The 17,289-nt window shown below is 39.1% G+C and overlaps 1 protein-coding gene across 1 annotated transcript in view; it reads left to right on the plus strand.

Moving 5' to 3' along the window:
* The first annotated feature begins 2,495 nt into the window (after positions 1–2,495).
* The window catches only part of LOC139130568 (ankyrin repeat and SOCS box protein 3-like), a 39,967-nt gene continuing 25,173 nt past the window's right edge, over positions 2,496–17,289 (plus strand). The window contains exon 1 of the mRNA XM_070696348.1: positions 2,496–2,623. The gene's annotated coding sequence lies outside the window, so the exon portion shown is untranslated. The remainder of the gene's footprint in view (positions 2,624–17,289) is intronic.

Raw genomic sequence — 17,289 nt, forward strand, 5'->3', positions numbered from 1 at the left:
TCTTAATTATCGAGTCCCGGTGAAAATTACTCATTTGAGTAACACAAACGCTCATTAAAAGTGTAAATAAATAAATAAAATAAATAAATAAATAAATAAATAAATAAATAATAAATAAATAAATAAATAAATAAATATTTAATTTCACTACTAAAGCTAGGCTATATGTGATATCAGCCTATTGGACTCGGTGTGTTCTGCTGATCGCATGACCAAACCTGATAATGAGGATTCAATTAAACATCCGGTTTCATCTCCATGCACGTCTTATTACATATTACGTGCGATCGGCTTTGTTATCAGCTCACCTGAAGACCAAACTAGTGTACATATGTAATTATGCCAGGCTCCCAATGAATGTTTATGGTTACAGCAACTGGTATGTCATGACGGTGTAGAGCTGAATTCTTCGCCATTATCCTTACAAAACACATTTTTGCCCGTTCATGGACGCATATGCTGTGCAAATCTTTCTGTTGTCCAAAAAGTGCTTTATAATGGCCTGACGTGTAATATTCGCCAAACTTATAAAAGTTTAACTGCGAAGAGCAATATCCGTTGCTGTTTTAATCGTTCAGTCCATTCGTTTTCGTAGATAGTCTGTATCTTTGTGTGTTCTACTATGACTAGCAGAACTGTCTGTGTACCTCATATTCCATTTTTACTGCCAGATCAATGACTTCATATAAAATTATATTACAGGTTTCGGCCAAATGTATATAAGCCATCGACGCACACCGTCACAGGTATGAAGTTTGGCCGCTCTGTCACAGCAATGATAGTTATAGGAGCGCGTTAAGTAACTCACCACTGATGGGCATTGTGCGCAGTCACGTCTCCCCTTCATGTTTAGCTCTTGGCAAACGCTTTGTATTCGCCTAGCAACATAAAGATCTTTAGTCGGGATTGTAAGTTGCACACTGACTTGTACAATATTTTCGCAACAATCATCGATCTCCTAGGTCACGACCGTTTAATGGCTGTTTCGTACAAATATATATGATTCGATGGCTTCATGCATCATTTTTAGTTATATTCCTGTGCATTTTACATGGGAGAAGGAAGTCAAAATACTGGAAACCCATTCGGAATAAAATGATCGTCTTACCGCATTTAATTTGATTGACCTATTAAACCCCATAGGTTTGTTAGACTGTGGCGTAATGGTAGTTTACCATTAATTGAAACTTAACCTTCGTGACCCCCCTATTTACTTTGAGTGTCGGCACATTAGGACATAATATTATTCAATGTTGCTTCCTCCTTGTGATCACAAAACCCGTTGTTGTAGAAGACAGTAATGCAATTCCGGGCCATGACAACTGAATACCGCTTATCTTATTTACGATGACAATCGTTAATAAAAGACTGTTAATAGTCAGCGTGTTTGATCTCTTTCTCTTTAATCTGGAGTTATAGTACACCTTAGGTAAACAGCAGATGCCTTTGTCGCTGCTAATAAGACCGATTGAAGACCCTGAAGAATACCTTATTATGTCTTTGTTAGATTTAAAAACACATATTAACAAAAATACATTTTACTTGATCACATCACTTTATGAGAAGAAATGAAATGTTTAGAAATTGGTGTGCTCTTTTTACGTCTTCAAGCATGTTAAATATTGAAGTACCACCATTTTCGCGCTACTACTACTGCGTGTCATCTCATACTTTGTTGGTGTTGTTGTCATTAGAAACGATCCAAAACCCATACTTATTAATCAGTAAGTAAACAAATCGATTAAAGTCTTTTTATCGCGACCAGTTTTTAGTAACGCACATATGCGGCTTAACGTATTTTGCAGTTACTTCCTCTTTTCGTTTTAGCTCGGTGAAAATGAAATGCTAACACTTTTCGTTTATACGCATTAAAGAGATTGTGTAAATTACGAAACCTTAGGAAGCAGGTGAAACAGGTCCGGTCCTAAATATATCGGCAAATAGATTTTATATTGTCAATCGATTTCAAAAGTGTAACGTCTTAAAGATGCATACATGAAGATGCCAATGCAACGCAACTAATTGAAATAATTTCCTTTGGTTAAGAAATAAGTTGCTACGATTTCACCTTTCCAAGTTTCAATATACATTTAAAAATAATCTTTTTGCTTTGATTTTGCCTTCTCTGTTACATCATGTTCGAGTTGGAAATATGCTGAATTGATTCTCAGGTACTGATAAAACAACTAAGATGGCTCCTAACGGCATGTTCGTACCTTTGATGGACATCATTTGTAGGTTGAAGAGTTGTTATTTCAATCGCAACATTTTCACATGTTCACGTGAAATATTAGCCTAGTGAGACTCATCTGTTAGAACTAGGATGCACCAAGCCACTTTTAAGAACTACTCAGGTTCGGTCTAATACACGGACAACCTCGAATAATATATTTTGATTGGTTGAATGAAGCGTACCAAACCAAATTAAGGTCATACAAGGTACGTGTATTTACATAGTCGAGATATATACTGATACATCAGTGAACCATTGTTTTTTCTGCTTGAAGGGTTAAACAGTTGAAAGATACAGCCTGCATAGTCTATTTGTTAATGCTGCTGAGATCGTTGACCGTCATTCACAGACAAACACTCCCCAGGAGAGGCAACAACGAGACTGTTATCTGTAAGTAATGACTTAAGGCACTGCATCATGCGGGCCAAATTTCATTATAATCTTTTCTACAGGTAAAAGTATTCTGTGGCCAATAGCACTAATGCCGATTGGTAGTGATCTTATTTGTGATGGTGACGATGTTGATGATGAGGATGGTGGTGATTACGAGAATGAATTTGACGACACCATCATTATTATTCACCTTATAGCATCAGTATTCTCACCTCTTTGTAAATTGGTGCCTTTAGCTGAGTGATGTTGATAAAACTGCTGTCTTGCCCCGAGAACAGGCGCTGTACCATGTGGGTAATAATCTGATAGGGAATTTACTACGTTTTCACCGTTGCTGAATAGTTCTGCAGTTCGAAAGAATCGTCCCTGAATGAGCTATAAGTACAGTTTAGCGAGGTGTTAATTAGCTCACGTGTGTCTGTCTGTCTGTCTGTCTGTCTACACAATAACTCAAAAACGCCTGAACAGATTGAAGTCAGATTTGATACTTAGGTACCATATGCTACTTGCAAGAACTGAATTGAATTGGGTTTATTGACAGGTATATTGAAAAACATAATACAATTAATCCTCGTCAGAGATAGTTACTCTGACAGTAGACAGTATACACGTCTAGTCTTATCAGTTGTCTGTCTGCCACTCCGCGTCGTGTGCTCAATTGAACTGCTGTCAGAATATACAATGTGTGTCTTTGTTCTTGTGTTCTGGTTAGTGATTATCGTTTGGACTGCAAATGTTGCATAAGATCTCCTTGTTCGTTGTTTTGTCACTTTAAAATGAGACAGGTAAAGGTACTATTGTTTTACACAACTTCATAACTGTAAAAAGGAATGCAGTAATACATGTCAAACTGTATTATTTCTTGCGTCCAGTAGTGTCTGATAAATGTCATCACATGTCGAGTCATCAGCAGTCAATTTCAATGCTTGATAACTAAGTTTGTAATTTTTTCAAACTCATTTGTATATAACACATCATTCATTTCATTCAGGGGACACATTAGCAGGTCAAGTTGTTCTGTTGAGTAAATGCTAACATTTTCTAGTCTGTTTTACTGGATATCCAACATTCTGTGAAGCGTACTACCATTAATGAACCTGTCGTAAAACACGTGAGCATATGAGTTCATATCTGGTTTTCTGATTGTGTGTGTGTGTGTGCGATAAATATGTACGATAGACACGGTGCATATTCGAGTACTTCATGTCCTTTACTACATGCTGAGTGGTCAATGTAAGGATGGGCAATACCTAAGCATAGACTACGTAAGTGTGGAGATGTGGACTTTACCAAGCGGTTTTGATTGCACATGTCTTTCGTTTTGATTTCGTTATAACTAACTTGTTTGTTTTAATTTTCCCTGGAAACCATTACTCAACAGCCATACCAACAAAAAGCAATTGATATAATACCATTGTTACTATGCTTTGCGTGCCAACGACCAAAAGTGGCTTAACTATTTTGCAGTTGTTCCTCCTCTATCATTAACTAACATTTTGAGACACATGGGCTAATATCATAGCGATGGATGTCTGTCTGTCCATGTGTGTGTGAGTGTGTGTGTCTGTCTGTCTGTCTATTTACACGATAACTAAAAAACGCCTGAACAGATTCAAGTCAGATTTGATACTTAGGTACCATATGCTATTTGCAAGAACTGATTAGATTTTAATTAGTGTGGCTTGCATATTAATGAAGTTATGCAATATCATTTTTTTCGGTACAATGGTATCCCTAGACATATATAAAAGAAATACTGCACAAATGTTCATGAAACTTTTTACAGATGACAATCTCAGAACATCATGATGATACTGTGCGTGCCATGTCAATTATCTGCTCATTTGCATATTTAATAAACTTTTGTTATTAGTGATATAACTCTGAAATTCCTGCACCAAACGTGATGGTATGTGCAACAAATATTGATATGATATACATTTATTATACTTAGAAGCATTGGGCAGTGTCAAGTTAATAAATAGTTCATTTGCATAATTTATGAATTTTAGTAATTATTCATATAACTCCGATATACCTGCACTGATATCTAACACTGGTGTAAAGCGTTAAGTAGTATGAAGTTAAGTAAGGGTTCATTTGCATATTGACTTATATCTTTGTAATTAGATATATAACTCTAAACTACGGCACCCATTTCTGTGAAATATGGTGATCATATTAATATCTAATTGTACTGACAAGCATTGGTTAAGTTAATAAATAGCTCATTTGCATATTTTATGAAGTTTTGTTATTATTCATATAACTCCGAAATAACTGCACCAAATGTGATGAAATTTGCTGCAGATACTTTGTAATTAGTGATATTACTCTAAAGTAACAGCATTAATTTAATGAAACGTGCTACAAATGTTGATCCGATGGATATATAATTGTCCCATGAAGCATTGAGCAGTGTCACGTTAATTTACAGTTCATTTGCATAATAGATAAAGTTTTGTAATTAGTTCCAGAGACCAGCTCTGGAACTGTTAGTTTTTGCTCACTTTCCTTCTTTCTTTCTTTCTTTCTTTCTTTCTTTCTTTCTTTCTCTATTTCCGGTTTTACTACCATAGAACATGCTATACACAAATTTTACCATAATTACCCAGAATGCATTGCGACACGCTTATGACGTCATCGCTCAGCTCGGACGGGTTTTACGGGCATTTCTTGTTTGTTTATTTATTTATTTTTTATTTGGCATTGCTCAACTATCATATTGCGTTCAGTTATTAATAATTCTAGCTTTATTTCGCTTTGTTTTTTGTTGCTTTTTGATTTTATTTTTCTCTAAATACTCGCCGTACGTGGCGCTATACTGTTTCGCCCGAATGCTCATGAAACAACATGGCGGCGCGTATCGATCGCCTCGCTCGCACAGAGACAAGAAAAGTAGCCTTTCCCTAAGTTTACAAGCGCGGCTGGGCACATCGTGTACCTAGGCGAGGTGGGTGTGCTCGAAAACGATGATCAATGCAAAATTTGGACTCAAAATCGGCTGTTTTGGCGGAGAAACTGCCCGCCGTATTTCTGAGGAGCCACCAGCGGTTTTTCCTATAGGCTATATCAGTCTGCGGGGCTGTGGTGGGAGGCCGTTTAACGCCGGTAACACACAGCCCTGCCATGCAGAGCTAGGCATTCATAGTGAACGTACTGTCTGTCATGCACCGGCATGCGTTGGCTGCACGTAAAAGCAACTCAACTTTCCAAGATCAAATGGTCAGTATCTTGTGAAAACAGCGACATAGCAATGAAAATTGTTTTAGTCTGTGCTTTTAATCAAATGAAAATGCATGTGGCTCAATTTCAACGGCCTAGGTCCGATGTTTCCTCTCGTCTGATCATCGTCGTAAATGACACGCCTCTTTACGGCGACAACTCAGCGCTACCCGTCAAGCGATTGATTTTTGCGTAGGTCAGCGGAGCGAAAATTATTGCTCTGGCTCGCGAGAATGTCGTCTGATAAACATTTCCGTGCGTCGTCGCCCCGTATGTATCTGTTGCGTTTTTAACCGTACATGTAGGCATTTGTAATCTGTGTACTGTAATTCCCCGGACTGCCTTGCTTTTAGTTGTATTATGGTGTTCACTGCTATCAGCCCTGAATATTAAAATCAAAGCACTCTTTCATTCTGCACCTATCTTTGTCACACATTCTCTTGTTTCTTCCGCTGCTCTGGTCTCTGGAACTTCGCTTTTGCTTGCAAATGCTTTCTAGTTACTGATTAAACTCTAAGAGTACTGTGCGAAGTTATATACATATAGTGATAAAACAGATATCTGGTTGTTCTGTTAAGCATACTCCCATTCAGTCTGATTTTAACCATTTGTTTGGGCACTGTGAAGTCACTCCTGTTGAGCTATCGACAGTTACAGAATAATGTGAAACCTAATCGAATATTTATCTAAGCAAGTTTTAAATTTCAGGTAATTTCAAGACAAATGAATAGATTAATTCAGTAAGATTTCATACATTTGGACAAGCGTTCACGATTATTTGAAATATAATAGAGAGTGTGAAACAGTTCCTGTAAACACGTTCGAAGTTTTAACAGTATATTTCTAGGACGGTGATTCCGTAAGAATGTATATATTAGGTAAAAAAGTTCGGCCCCGGCTACATTGGTCAATTAAATGCAAATAACATCTATAACAATGGCAATCCATTTCCATGCGGCGGCAATGACAAAATTGTGCCCGATATTACTGCTCAAAAAGACATTACCAACAGTTGAAAATAACAAATTTTTACCTTTACAAATTTTTACCTGACACCGACAACTTGAAACTCAACTCATTGTTCGGGTGTAATCTGCTCTTGATAGCTCAAGAGTGTTCATTAGACGCACTGACATTTATTGTAGCTGCTCGACAGCGACAACACTGTTCATTCCACACATGCTTACTCTGCTGAACCACAAGCGGCACTGAGAGAAAACACAAGAATGTTAGCTGCTCGTAGCGATAAGATTGTCTATTTTTGAAGCACTTTGTTCTACTAAAGCAGCTGGCTATAATGTACTTGCATAAAGGCAGTTAGTGGCGGTAACAACATTGTAGAATTACATTATTTGACAAATGCGCTTTTAAGTTCCTCTGAAAGCCAACTCACATTGGATTGGTGTGTAAGATCCATGAACATATTTACATGTCTTCTTGAAAACAGAGGACTTTACATCATGTACTAGATGGTATTACTGTATCCATCACAACGAGTAATTTGTTTGGTTACATGTGAGCAGGTATGAGTTTTTTATTTTTTCTTGTTAATCTAATAACTAATTTTGCCCAACTGTCTAGTTGATAGCTAAAAGCTGCTTACTTGAAATTTTTCGCAAATTCAAAGCAGACATGACTGCACCTAGTTAGACTTTATTATGTGCAGCTGGTACATCCGAGGTAACATTGATAACTTTTGACACTGCTCCATTCGATAATTTCTGAGTGAGATAAAGTCATGTTTAGCTCTTGATGCTCGCTGTCTGTCCATGGAGATCCATAGATTTTTGTTACATTATATCGTACTGGACAGACTTTCATGTCACTTGATATATAGATATAGCAGGTCGTTAGTGAGTCTGATTAGCTCTGTTGAGTGTGGCTGTAACAGTTAACAATTGTTAAAAAATGGGTATTGATTCCAAAACAAATAGCAAGAAAGGAAAAAATCAGCAAAAGAGTGTAAATTTAATTTAACAACGACTATCAACAGAAAATTAAAACTTTAACCAAACATTAATGCTGCTTTGGTAGAACAAAAATGCGCCTTTATCAAATGATAAACAGTATCTTATGGGTGTTGTCAGTAGTATAGTTTAGGGTTCAACTAACTATTTACGTGTCTAATAAGCAGTGTTGTCGGTGACAAGAGCTAGATTTATAGAGCTTTGCACAATAACTCAACGTACAAGTGCCTAACGAACAGTGAGCTTGCACTTGCGAGTTGCCACCAGCTCCTTGTACCTGGACATCAGATGCTGTTGACTTACTATTTGTCCACGACAGCTTTTTTCCCATAAATATTTCTACGATAGAGTAGGTCTGTTTCATGAGTTGGTGGGTGTGTGTAAATAAGTCCGCATAACAATGAATTTTAAATTTGACGCCTAAACCAAGCTTGGTCAGTGATTGGTAAGAAACATTGTTCCACTTATCAAAAACACCACCATTAAGTATAACATTATCAGGTCCTCAACGCTATTTAACAAAATCAACATAGCTTGAGCATACATAACTTCTCATTAAGGAAAACATCACGTAAACAGCTAATCAAGAGGCTTCACAAATGCGGTATCCCAAAACAAAGCATAATCGCATACAAAAAGAAACAAAACAAATTAGTGAAGGCAAGACTTGACAAACACCGAACAGAAACGACCCTTTCAACAGCATCTCCGACACAATGTTGAACCACAGACAACGCCAACGATGCAGTGACAGCGTTTTCAACACATTTTAAACATTCTAACAACAATGTTAAAAGAGCAAAGCAATCTAACATGAACCTAGAACCACATAAAGTCAAGCGACTGATGGTCAATATATCTTGATCAAAACATAAATTCTAAAACTACAAACCTCAATCAAGGATGATAAAAAAACACAAAAGACACATAAATGAAGGCAAGACCTCAGAAATAAACGAACTAACGCCTATGACGCAGTGACAGCGTCCCCAACACAAGCTTTGGCAAGTCAAAACATGAACATTCTTTCAACACTGTTAGAAGAGCACAGCAAACAGACATAGACCTTTGTAACAGATATAAACGATCCAGCTTCGTCACACCACGGCACTCTCCTTACATTAATTGCTAAATACTATATAGAATATACAATGTATCAAACAAACAATCGATCCAAAAGTGGTACTGAAACCTTACAAGCCAAACACTCAACACACACAAAAACTATAAACTAAACACAATCAGTTACTTGATGTGTGTAGCCACTTTCTCTTTATTTATTTAAAGGGCCTATGACATGATTTCCAAATTTTTTATTGTTTCCCTTCAAAAACTCAGCCAGGGGACCTGTCTATGGATTGCATATTGTGTCACCTCGGAAAGATGTGCGCGAAGGGCAAAATTTGACTCCTTCTTTGTGCCTGGTGATCAGGGGGCCTCTTCGCAACCGAGCCAGGCAGCGGTATTTGCATATGACCAACAGGTAGAATTGACGTCATTTGTACCGCGCTATGGTAACGAAAATGTAATTAGCGGTTCTTGCATAAATTATACCACAAACAAAGTCAGCTATATAAACAGTGCTGACAGACGCCCAGTAAACATGGGCAAGGAAGCCACACCGGCGGTCTAGCAGGGACTTATCAAGTTGCTTCCAGCGAGGAGAGTGACCATAATTCAGAAAGTGATTTCGAGGGGAATTAACTTGAAGGCGCATAGGCAATCCCAGGCATCCGGGACGAGTGGTTCCAAATCAGAGTCAGATTCTGACTCTGAAGAACAAAGCGCGAGTGGACAAAGCAATTATTATTATTATTATTATTATTAATCTTTATTTAAACTCGATAACTCCATAGGTGAAACACCTCTTTCGTGGAGGTCGAATACACAAAAGAAAGTCATAATACACTTTACATCACAAACATGAATACACAAAAAACACAGAAGTACAAATATATATTAAAAAACTACGAAAAGGCATCAGACAAGTAAGTATTATACAAAAAGTTGTTACAAGATTTCTTAAAATTAGTCAGTGACTAGTCAGTGACATATAATGCTCGGGACAGATTTGAAAGTACGATGAGGCTACGTTTCATTTCTTTGTATGAAATAAGACAGTATCAGTCTCAGTTTGAACTTTTCACGGTTGAATTAATTTTATAAAAGGAAGCGATCCCGCGCCTGAATGTTCCGAGTCAATGCATGAGGTGTAAAAGACTGCTTGCCCGTATTAAGATAAGTCGTCGGCTCAACTTCGAAAAGCCGAAAAAAGTCGAACCAGTTGGGCTAGGGGTACACGCCCACCCGTAACTTTTACTACGGTTTTATCTAGGCAAGGGGGGGGGGGGCGATACACTATGCAGGACAGTGATGTAAGCTAACTTCAAGACCCAAAGAGTGATTTTACGTTTGGTTGTAATGGGCATGTCATAGGCCCTTTAACTTTGCTGTTTTGTGTCATTTCGGGCGTTTTTTATTGATTAGAATTGTCTGTGCAAGTAGCAAAATAACATAAACAAAAATAATAAAGAAAAATACACATAACTGAGAGAAAATGCTTTTCGTATGGTTGAGGACTAGGTTCCCTTCACCTGAAGGGGCAGCATGGACCTGATAGGCACTGACAACGTCTAACCCTTGTCAATCCTGGCGTACTTGAAGTTTGCCAGCAATGTTAGCTGTGAGTTTCGTACAGCCTCTGTTTGTTCCCCCTCATACGGGCTAGCCGGCATGTGGGTATTTTTTTCTGTTTGTGTAGGATTTAATTTAGTGAATAGGTCAGCATATAAAAAAACTAGACTACAGTAAATCAAAATTGGACCACATAATCTTACATGGATAGGCCTATACTAGGCCTACATTAGATAAACAATAAAAACAGTTAAACACCACCGGCTACTAGCACGTACAAAGCTGAGATCATGGTATGGGCCGCGGTACAGACAGCGCGAATCCTTGACCACAGGAACGCTAATCCTTACAAACAGGCGAAGTCTGTCAATTTTTGTTTTAGTGTTATGTCCCATTGGCCAGAATGTTCTGAACATGTGAATGCCAGACCCTTGTCCTCGTTACGGGAAAGTTCCATTAACTTAGGGATACCCTACTTCCCTATTTAGTTATCGAGGATCAATTTCACAGACCTGCCTTTCCTACAATGCACTACAATGGCACGAGCTGGATAAGATAAACAAAACAATGGAACATTCACACCTTGGGGGGATTAAAAGTCTTCTGTTTGTCACCCGAGTTGGTCAGGCAAGGACCCGGGTATCAGGTACCACGCAAGTTAATGAAGTCTTTCCCTAATGATAACAACGGAGAAAACATCAGTTTTGTGGTCATTCAAGTAACTTAAACTGGACCATCAAAACATACCGTACCGATCGACACGATGGCAAGCTTAACACTAGTCGCTGATGTGTGATGCATACCATGGAGCATACAATGTCAGCTAAGACCGTGTGGGACATACGCGAGTGCGTTCATGTATGGCCATGGTTTGAGGGACTGTGGGTCTAAAATACTTGAAATTCTCGTGAGTCGCAACGCATTTCTTTTCTTTTTCAACAAAAAATGGTAACTTGGGTATTTTACGACATAACATGCACTTTTAATAGTTTGCTAGTATCCGTTTCAGGGCTCAAAATTAGCGGTTGTCCTGAGTTCTCAGACAACCAACTTTTGCCTGGGGATACCAAAATACATGAAATTGTAGCCCACATGGACTAACAAAGGCCGGGACAAAAATTCAGTCAGTACTTGGCGTGCCATGTCTGGTCCGTCACTTTGGAACGAGCTTATTTGCAGTCAGTTGGACACAGTAAAATGAGTAAGGCCAGATTATGACTATGTTATACAAATTACAAAGACAGCCGTGCAGTGCGGTAGTGAAACTTTGCAACCAAATTTCAATATCTCAACTGATGTACTTTGATGACAGGCACAGGAAATGATGGCCAATGAACACGCATATATTCATTGCATTTTGATCATGATGTATCAATCACAGACAATATGCCTCCTCCATACAGAAAGCCAGTGGTCAATTTTAAGCCCTGCTACGGTATGTGTAGTCGTGCTGAGCAGGTCGTGGTCGTTGTCATGACGACTGTCAAAATTTGCGTACAACTCTGAATGAAACAAGTTGTCAATAGGTCACCAAATTTTGAGTATCACTGTTGTACATTAAGTCAAAATTTCTGATCACCGATATTTCGTTTCAGAACTTACACGTTACGGCTTTTTTGGGTTACATACTCATCAATACAGCTATCCTTGATAACCCTGTCTGCGTGTCCAAAAATGCTAAAAGAAAACGGAAGAACTATGTAGCCAGTGATAAAAGACAATAACCTTTGCACCAATAGTGCCACACAGCATAGTTAAGAATTGAAAAAAGGGAGGGAAAGAAAACCGCGTCGCCGCATCACTTTTGCTGAATGTCAAGGACCAGAAACTTTTTTTTTGGGGGGGGGGGGCTTTATACCTGTTTCCTTAGATATTAGCGGTAGGTGTGCAAGTATTCATATCAAAAGACTAGATAATTCACTTCATGGGCAGAATCTTGAAAAATTGCTCTTCCTTGTCTAGAAAAACAATAACCCTAAACTAAAATATGCATGGACTACCAGCCATTGTCACTGGGCTACCAACTTCAGTAAATGGTAGCCCAAGACTTAGTGGACTATCAGGCAAAAAAGTTAATTTCAAGCCCTCAGTTGACAACGGACACATCGTTAGGTGTCACCGTTCTCAAAGTCGAGAAAACTCAGTCGTTGTGGACTGACAAGGTGGGAGTACAGAGAAATACTTAGAAGGGCAAGTGCAGAATTTTCTTTGCTTTCCTGCCAGCCTGATCCGAAGCATTCTTTGAAGGTTTATCGCCCTCGTACACGCTGAATATTCATTGATCGGTGGTTATCCAGTTCTTGGGGCCTGAACCGGATAGCCACCACGTCAAAATGTGCATGGGCAAAAGCTGGAATGTCAGTATCAGGTAAAATTTCGTTGTGTTGACTTTTTATTGCAGATGGTGGACTTTGAGTTGTAAGTAACAGATGAAATTTTTGTTTATGGCGCTTGAGTTTTCGGTACGTTTTGAAATTTTGTTGTTGTCACCATTTATTTTGTCTAGCACAGTGTCGGACAGTGAACGAAGGAGTTCTCAATTTAGCGTTTTGTAACTTTACGAGAGAGGAAACCTTGTGAACCCTATTGACAGCTGCATTTCTTAGGAACACTGTTAATAGGTTAGGGGTGCATCGAACTAAACGATGAAATGCGTCACTCATTAGCGCAAATATAATCGCCTTCATCAGATAGTCTTGTTTCTGATGTTGGCTCAGAAAGCATTTACCCGACTGTCATATTAGAGTACGTACAAATCGATAGAATTCCTGTGTTGCACTGCTTTGCGTGCTAACACAAATATGACTCATCAGCGAGTTAAAGTACCAGTCATCAACAGAGCACTACAAAGTCGTTAGGTCACACGACTAGTAATGTTTCACATCTGATTGCCACTCCACCTCTTACTAATACCTCGGCTAACTCGCGCGCAGCCGAACAATCAGTGCTGGGGACAATGGTCAGAAGACCACTATAGAAACTCTACGTCATGATACAACTGCTAACCATGCAACCGCCGTCCAACTAGCTCAGGTGCTCGATTTAGCATTTGGCGTATCTCACAGGCCTGCCGCTGGACAGGACACGCTCATTAGTCCTCATCGTCATTTTGTTCATCCATCATCAACAAGGTGAAACAGGCAAATCCCCTAGAGACATTTAGGCTCCTGGTACAGTCTATGAGTCTAGAGTTCGTTGGTCTCACTTACGGCTACCTTGAGAAAAAGGAGGAAAGGTACCAAAGTTTGACAGTCTGACAGTGGCGCAATTAGTCAGGGGTGAACTGGAAATCATCGATTCTACATATCTGCCTATGTTACATACAGAACGCAGCCACAGATTATTACATCTGCAAAACTTAAGGTAAAGGGCGACGAATTCGGACGCGCACATGCTTTAGAACATTTCTGCGCAGATTTAACTCAAGCCTGCCGCAAATGGGTTATTTTGTAGCGCATGTATTTAAAATCACCTGTCATTGTTGAAATTGCGCTTTTTACCTAATTTTTTGACCCAGCCTCTTAGAAATACATGTAACCTTTAACCTTGTCATATTTTGACCCCCTAGGAAGCTGGTTTTTATTCAATATGAGCACAAATTAACATTTCTCTCCCATTTACATGGCTCATATTACCCATTCACCTGGAGATATTGTAAAAAGTAGCGTGTGGACACCCTTTTATTAAAAGTGTAAACTAAATAGTATTATGTCAGGATTTTATTCGCCAAGTTTGGTCAAAATGACACCATTCAAAGCGACAGGAAGAAAGTTCGAAAATTATGTAGTGATATAATTTCGATATCGTCATTTTGTAATCGATACTTATGTTAAATTTATTTACAAACATCATGAAAACTATACATTCGATAGATATGAATCTTAATTCTTGGTATTTATTAAATTAACTCATTTGCTAAGCGTTTTATAATGCTTTCTTTAGTTTAAGGTAGTGACTCAGTTTGGTTGACACATATTTTCAATCAAAAGTTTCACATAGAAAACAGGTCTCACATCCAACATGTGGTACATTTTCTAATAGGTCTATATTTGAAGAAGGTAAAAATTTTGTTTAGTTGTCAAACATGCATTGGTATGTTTGTTTAAGTAAAAACATGTGATTTTGAATTTTTTCACTTAAAAGAGTATAAGTAAGAATTGGCAGCACCCCTAAGTGATCTGTTAACGGCACTAGACAGCTGGATATACAGGGGGAAAAACCGTGTTTTGGATTTTTGAAATTCGCTTTTGTTTCTGCACAGTGAGCCTTCGAAGTGTGAACTGTCGGATTTTCGCATAAATTATCGGCTTTTGTTCACGTTTGTCAAGTTATCGTCACTTCAGGGGGGGGTTATCAAAAATCTAAGACACGGTTTTTCAGGTTTATTCATGAAGTGTTAGCATGCGAAGAATCGGGGAATCCGCCCACGCGTCGCCGACTTACACTCATTTGAAGGTGCGCATACATAGCAAAAATCGGAACTGAGAAAATCGACGATTTGTGTAAACGTCCCATTTTTCACACAAAATCGCCGAAAAAAGTCGGATTTTTGTGCGTTTCAAAAAAAATTATTCGATCTGGGTCTAGGTTAAATATTGGGCATCAGGTTAGAGAATTTCTGACAAGTCCTAAACATTAGTTCGCCTAAAAATGATGAAAATTGTGCGTAGAAACGTGAGGCTGGTCAGCGTAAGCGGTGGGTACTATTTACACAGATAAACACTAGAGAGATAATTCAGGCATAATCTGTTTGTCAAATACGTATCTAGCTTATAATTATATTAACTGTACACTGTTTGGTAACGGTTAGAGTCTGGTTACAAGACGAGAAAAGTTTAAAAAAATCATACAGCCGGAATGGTTTACAGGTCTGCGTTCTGCCGACGACGCGCGCTCGCTCTCTCGCTAGCGCTCGACTTCCGGTCTCACAGCCCGTAATTTATGCACGTACCAAGTGTGAAATGGTTGCCCAGTTCATTTTAGTGCCGATTTTTGTGCCTATAGTACAAGAGGTCACTTGCTTGCTTGCTTGCTTTCGGAGATGAGACGACCAACTCTCGATGCTCTAAAAATTCTGTAGTTGAGAAGTTCAAGGAATGCGGGAAAGTCGCACTTGTTTTTGTGGTTTTCACATGTGATCTGCTGCAGTCCTTTTGTTCACCATAAAAAATGACCGGGTTTTCGTGCGCTATTTCGCTTTTCGCTTTCCACTGTGACATGTACTATTATGGCCTCGGGTATGAAACCAAAATCAACTTCAGTTACACGTAAAAGCGATTCTTCATGACTTAAAATAAACGACTGAGGCGATACTCGACAGATTCACTCATTGTAAAATTGAAACGGCGACATATCGCGACACCCAGCGACACTCTCTTGACCACAGATAGAAATTGACAGGCAACGATCGTGAAGCGACGTTTCGCGTACGTTGCTGTGCTCTAGACCGACATAACAGTGTCGGATTGACAAATTGGACAAACCATGCTTCCTACATCCATGGACAAACTAAGTCCAAGACAGGTGCAGCCAACGGAGCTATTCATCGAAAAAGCTATTCCAGGAGCAATTTTTGAGGGCAAGGGAATTTTAATTTTGCTAGGGCAGGGGACATGTTTTTAGGTGGTAGGGAGCAAATTTTAGTTTGTTTTGTAGGGCAGGGCGGATATCGGTTGATTGTCCTGGGGACAGGGCTTGGCGAACATTTTTTGAGGGGAATTGTTTCCAGGGCAGGGGAAATTGGCAATTTTTTTTTCGCCACAGGGCGAGGGAGCTTCAAAAATTCACAGTGGGAAGGGAAACAGGCAAAAATGAGGAGTGGGTAAAAATGAAGTTTGAGAGTGGAGAGTAAGTCGAAAAATTTTCTGTGGGAGGGCAAATTATGAACAGCTAATTAATTACCCTCTTGACTTAAATTTAGTCAGTTCACATTATTTGTCATGCACAATGTATCTTATCATAGTAGGACCTTTTTAAAACTGCATTGTTCGTTGGCTGCACCTGTCCAAGATATGGGCTGCTGTTATAGAACCATATTTTCCAGTGAAGATTAAATAGATTCTCTTTGGACGGCAGTGTAATCTATAGCCCAGCGTAGGTGCTATGTGTTCCGCTACAGCTAATCGCCTCGCTCACCCCAACCCTGCAAAGACCCGTACGTAGGGTCGGTGACTTCAAATCCATTTTGGGACTTGATAAAAAGCCAATTACTGTCGAAATTCAGCGTTCTTGGGCCCAAGTCGTATCCCTGCCTACCTCAGCTACTCGATCGCTTCCAAAAATGCCAGTCTTTTATTCACTTTTCGTAAATAACCGTCGATGTCGGCAACTCTCTCGCTAGCCCTGTGTACGATGCTGTGTGTTAGCTGTAGCGGCCAACACACAACATCGCGTCCATCAGCTTTCCATTTTGCTTCTTCGGCCCCCGTTTGCGTTTTCTACACTGCTTATACTGCCGGCAGTCATCAGCCATGTTGGATAGCGTCTCTAGCGTCGCATGCGCAACATGGTGCGTAAAAATTTACATAATCTCCTCAAGGTATAACGATAAGCTAACAGTAATCCGGACCGTTAAAACAAAAAGAAAATAATAACTCGCACAGTGGTTAGAAGGCCGTGTTTTCACTAAAATTTAAGACATTTTCAGTACAATGTTATCTCACAGTTTTCTCTAATACAAAGATCATATTTCAGGGGTTCAGAATAAAATAACCACAAAATCGCTAAAATTTACAAAGGAACCCGAGTCACTACCTTAAGTGAATTATATCATTTTTATTTATTTCTAACGACGCCATTTTAACTTCCGTTTCCATGGAAACGAGCGTGGTGACCCCA

The sequence above is a fragment of the Ptychodera flava genome, chromosome 1 (genome assembly GCF_041260155.1).
Source record: "Ptychodera flava strain L36383 chromosome 1, AS_Pfla_20210202, whole genome shotgun sequence".
In the NCBI taxonomy this organism is placed as follows: Eukaryota; Metazoa; Hemichordata; class Enteropneusta; family Ptychoderidae; genus Ptychodera; species Ptychodera flava.